Source organism: Choristoneura fumiferana, chromosome Z, assembly GCF_025370935.1.
Source record: "Choristoneura fumiferana chromosome Z, NRCan_CFum_1, whole genome shotgun sequence".
In the NCBI taxonomy this organism is placed as follows: Eukaryota; Metazoa; Arthropoda; class Insecta; order Lepidoptera; family Tortricidae; genus Choristoneura; species Choristoneura fumiferana.
In genome coordinates this window covers 38,516,361-38,522,542 of record NC_133472.1, presented here as the reverse complement: position 1 = coordinate 38,522,542, position 6,182 = coordinate 38,516,361, and positions in this window count along the sequence as shown.

Sequence of the window (6,182 nt, the reverse complement as noted above, 5' to 3'; positions counted from 1 at the left end):
ACATTATTACCCAGGCCTTATTAAAAATGAATAAAAGCACTGGAGTAAATAACGCACGTAATTAAAGCTATCTCATACCTCAATAATTGGTCGAAATTAACGTGATCGTTTAGTTCTCAAAATGGGACCCTCTTTTACGTTGTGTTAATAAAAATAAATAAATAGAACAACTCGTTAAATATAAAATAATCACTGTTCCAATTGTAGTTCCGCCGATCGCCTCCAAATCAAAATATACTCTTAAGCTCTCTGATAATTTTTTTTGGCCCTAACTGAAAGATCCCCTACCTCGAAAAGGCCTTTCAATGAACGCAAATTTGTGTATTTAAATTAAATAGGCTACGTTGTAGCCAAACTTACACAATTTAATGCTCATTCTGGATGGGGTATGACCCAACCCAAAATATCCTACCTATAAATATATACCTTTCATACAATTTCAATCGTTCATTCACACATTAAAAACACGCAAATCATGCAAATTACGCTTACTAATTTTACGCTTGCAATTACGCTTCCCTATTACGAAAGCAGCCGCGGATGTCTGTGTCAAAGGACTAGAGAGTGTTGAAGTGATATACAAGGGGGTCTGAATACCATTTAAATGAATATAATATCTACCATTCTGTGAACTCCAGTAAAGGATACAGCTCTAACCAGTCTTCACACAAGACGCTGACGGTCAAGGGTCGAAAGGCCGAGACGACGCACCTCAGAGTCACTAGCAAAAATCATAAACACCCAAATGGCTCAGGGCTTGTGTGTATACCTAGTGTGTGTGAAGAACTCAAAGAGTTCTAGTATGTGACGTATTGCTGTCCGGTTTATCCAGGAGCTAATCTCAGCCAAATAACCTTCTAGCAGGTGTGTTAAGTAGTGTGTGTATTTTGAATGAATAAAAAACGCGGTGTGTACCTAGTGTTTGTTGTGGAATTGAATAATTTCACGTGTAATGTTGTGCAGTGTAACAGAATGTGTGTGAAGTGTAACAGTAATATCCTACTAAGTTCTCTAGATTGACACAGACTAGAATCAAACAAGCAACGCTACGTTTGACACAGTAATTCGATGAAATGTCAGGTTGAGTGAGTGACGCAGAGTAGTGAGTTAGATGAAATACACTCTTCCCTTTACTCCAACGAAATCACAGTGACACCTTAAAATTAAAAGCAAATTTATATATTCACTAATTTGCACTCAATCATACATAATAATAATAATAGTATGAAACGAAGCTCTGCTTATGACTGAGTCAAACACGCCGAAAACAAAAGCAACCAAACGAATAACTAAATTAAATTAACCAAATAAAACTATGCCTAAAACCTTAGAAAAACTGTACTGAAGGAATTATGAAATAATCATCCGTCCGCCCCTAAGTAACTATAATTATATCTTAACCATTCAGAAAATACTACTAAAAATATAACTACAAACTTAGAACTACTATTCAATGGCTCGCCCCTACTATTTGTATAACTAAAGTAATAAACAATCCGTTATAATTATTAATTAAATTTTGTTTACAAGAGAGTAATTGGTTAATTTTAGATTTCAATAGTTTCAATAAAATACCTAGAAGTGTAATAGAAAAAATAGTCAACTCAGATTTCAGTTTATAACACTAATAATAATTGTCTCAAAAATTATGTCTAAAACTTAGCTGCCGATAATATTATAGTCCCGATTAACGTCGAGTCTCCGCTACTGCGAGATCGAGATATCTCGACCTGCCTCACGAACAAAGAGTCTAGTCCACAAACCACACTTAATACTAAACACTACACTATACACAATTTGATTATAAGTCCACGTATTCATACGATCGAATTCGGGATTCGCTCTCGTATATTTTATCGTTTTATTTTATTAAGCGAATAAACAAATACACTAAGTTTTATACTATGAATTAATGTTAGTAACACATCTGTAAGTAAGAACACCGTAGCGTCTCGCGTCCCGAAATTCACTAACTTTCAAACCTCCTTCCATAACAAAGCTCTCCTTGCCCTATCCCTTCTATCAAACCTATAATAAAAAAAAACATGCATTCGAATTTCGAGAACGTTCCACAAACTCCCATAAATCGATAACTTTATTAGTCTACTTGAGCAAAAATTAACACGGCCGGTCTCACGCACTTGAACGCATAAATCGTTGACACTTGAAAACAAAATTCTATGACCTCTTAGAACACTTGTAGGCGATCTAATAAATTTAAGTTCTTTATGATGTTCGAATTTTTTAATTCGTCAACAACGCAAGTAAATATATTGTCATATTATATAGGAACCTAATATATAGATACATAATATTGTTATCAAGCTTCTATAAGCGTTGGTTACAGCACACTATAGGGTAGGATGAGAAAAAAAAATCACCCCACTTTACGTCTATGGGAGATACATTAAAAAAAAATTTTTTTGAATTTTTAATTGTACCATTTTGTCGGCATAGTTTACTTATATATTTGTGCAAAATTACAGCTTTCTAGCATTGATAGTCCCTGAGCAAAGCCACGGACAGACAGACAGACAGAGAGACAGACAGACATGGCGAAACTAAGGGTTCCGTTTTTGCCATTTTGGCTCCGGAACCCTAAAAAGTACTCTGAGCTGTGGCGCGATTCATGATTAATCTGAGAAGATATTGCACAATTGACTAGATTTCATATTTCTAAGACTATAATTTGATTCGTTCTCTGTATTCTGGTTGGAAAGAGAAAGACTCTGATATTTTTACAAATTCGCTACGATTATTAATTAATTTATTACAATTTTTTTAAGATGATCCATTACTTTTGTCTAGTCTCTATTTAAAGGAAATATCACGTAAATCTGACGTAGAAGTTATCAAAATTATGAGAGCTCCTTTTTCTGGTGAAAAAGCCAAAGGAATCATATCTATTCTGTATTAGTGTTGGCAAATTTAGATATTTTTTTTGTATTTTTTTAAATATGGAGAAATAAATTGTAATTAATATTTTCCCATGATCAGGAGGCAAAACTCTATCGATTCCTGTAGTAATTTACAGGTGTTCAGAAAATGAAATCTTGTCAATTGAGAAATTGGTAGAAAAACACGGTTTCATTAAAAAAATATCCCACCAAAAGTTTTATCTGAAATGGCTGCACCTCAGTGCCTTCATTGTTAAAAAGTAATCACACGAAACAAAATTTTTACTCTAGTATAGGGCCTAAATGCCACTAAAAGTGGTGAGACGAAGATTTTACTAAAAGTATTTATTATCCAATACGACATTGCTAATTTTAGGTTCTTCTTTCATGCCGAAATGCTGCTCGACGCACCATTTTTCTCGCTATTTCTAAACGGCCTTAAGGCTTAAGGCTGCGTTCACACCAGAGATGTCCGAGGTTGTGTTGCGAGAAATGTAAACACATATCATAAACCAATAGAAACCGCTTTATTTACCTACCCCCGCTCAGTGTTTAACCCCCGACACAAAAAGAGGGGTGTTATAAGTTTGACCGCTATGTGTGTCTGCCTGTGTCTGACCGATAGGGTAGACCGATTTGAATGCGGTTTTTTTATTTGAAAGCAGGTTTTCTAGCGATGGTTCTTAGACATGTTTTATCAAAATCGGTTCACCGTTTCAAAATCATCAGCTCTTTTGTTCGCTGCGGTAGGAATCTTAGAAGCATAATGGGTATTTACTTTACTTTCAAACATAAGTATTTGGGGCGTAAAATTTGAAATACCCATGTATGTTATACAACTACGCAAGATTATGGAATTCTCGGCCTGATGCTGCAGCCAGGATATCCAGAACACTTGTAGGTACACTCTTAATAAAACCATATAGTGGGGTACTTAAAGGACAACACCAATATTTTTGACATTAAAGGATGAGACTTGGCACACTTGTTCCTTAGGTGGACCAGAGTGAAAAATGCCCGGGAGCCAGTGGGAGCCACCCTGCAGGAGGTAAAGTTTACTTACGCCGCGCGTACCTACTATTGGTCGTAATAACTGCTAAATTTTCAGCTAGTGGAAACAGCTCGGCGGAGCGAGGATAGAGGTAAGTGAAGTACTTTTTAATGGTTCAAGACTAACACAACGCATTCCTCGCAACGCATTCTAACACATCTCTGGTGGAAATGCAGCCTAACTGTAAGCTTTACAAAGCCTTACGCCGTGGTCAAAATAAAGGCTGAAAAAACAAGCAAGCTAGAAGCGTTGCTTCTGATACTTAAATCGTTATTCTTTTGTCTCAGCCTCATTGGTTCTTGTAAAAGCTATCTTAGTTATGGTATGACGTTCTAAATCATTGAATATTACCTTTACCACTAAAGGCGTCTTAATTTTGGCAGCGCGATAACTAACAGGTACTTCCCCGGACGCGCTGGATTGAGTACACAACACACAACGTATCTATTTTTTTACTTACTAATATCTGCGTCTGCGGCGATCCGGTTGTGAAGGTCGCTAGCTCTGATAAGCGACGTTAAAATATCAACGCAGATACTTGAACATCAAGGTGCATTTTAAAGATTGAAGTATGTCGACTTAGCGCTCTTTAGTTTGTAATGGATAGATTGGTTTTGATTATTGGAATTTGTCAGGAAATAATGTCATTTTTGTGACGTGGATGTTTGGTCTGAAACTTTTATAACATTCTTTGTTCTTTTTACCAGCTTTTAGGGTTCCGTAGCCAAAATATCAAAAACGGAACCCTTATAGTTTCGCCATGTCTGTCTGTCTGTCTGTCCGCGGTTTTGCTCAAATAGTAAGTATCATTTCTAGAAAGCTGTGTACTTAGGTTAATTTTAACGGTATTTTTTTTGTTTAACTTGCTATGCTTACATGGACGACGTAGTTATCATTTTACGAGTCGAATTTCACTTAGGTATGTCCAGTAATCTAATGAAATTCAAATTTAGTACTTACTGATGTACTTACCCACATGTTATAGATAGGATAATATTTCAAGTACTGTACCAAAAGCCAAAATGGCAAAAACGGAACCCTTATAGTTTCGCCATGTCTGTCTGTCTAAGCTGTCTGTCTGTCTGTCCGTCCGCGGCTTTGCTTAGGGACTATCAATGCTAGAAAGCTGTAATTTTGAACGAATATATATGTAAAGTATGCTGACAAAATGGAACAATAAAAATTTCGAAAAATTTAAAAAAAATTTAGAGTACCTCCCATAGACATAAAGTGGGGGTGATTTTTTTTATCTCATCCAACCTCGTAGTGTGGGGTATCGTTAGAATAGGTCTTGTAAAAAAATGTAATGTAACAATATGGGCGTCAAATGAAAGCTAATAATTAGCCCATTCTAAAAGTATATATAAATGGGTATAGGTAATAGTTTTACCATCCATTGATAAAATTTATTTGACGGATAAATAAGATGCCATCTCTGTTTGTTTTGTTCGAATAGACGGAGACGGCATCACATTTATCCGTAAAATAACATTAATCAATGGGTGGTGAAACAGCCCCTTAATCCACCATATCAAAAAACCCGACTGCCTTAAAAATATTAAAAAGAAGAAAATATGTATAGTGGTCTAGAACTCTGTTAAGTAGCTAACTTAAAGTACAAGTCGGGATATATTTAAATTGTGACCAGCTCAAAAATTCTTAGCACCTAATGGGTAATGGGTCCCGACTGTGGAACTTAAGTAGACCACTATCCTCCTGAGCCCTCGCGTACAAATACAAATTGTTCATAGAATAAAGAATTTTAAGAATTTTGAAATCAATCCAAAATAAGAAAGTTGGTGAACCACGTCCAGGTCTTAAATAGTACCTATGCCTGTTAAAAAAAGTTCGGGCTCAGGGGGCTACACTTGTTTTCTTCTTTTGAATATTTTTAAGGCATTCAGGTTTTTTGATGTTTTTAATTTATTATTTTTCCTTTTTAGTTTATGTTAAAAGTTGATACTTAGATTATCTGATACAAAATTGATGTGCGTTAAACGCATTGCGTTTACCACAGCCTGTGCCACAGCGTTTATCGCATAAATCTCAGGTTGCTTATTCAATTCAATAAGCAACCTGAGATATGTATGCATAGGAAAAATTCGTGTCTAGATTCCTGACCAGCAGTGGTGTAGGGGTTATAGCACGCAGCACGGAATGCTGAGGACCTGGGTTCGATTCCCAGTGCTGGTCTCTTTTTCTAGTTTTTCTGTGCATCCATGTCTCAGTTTGTA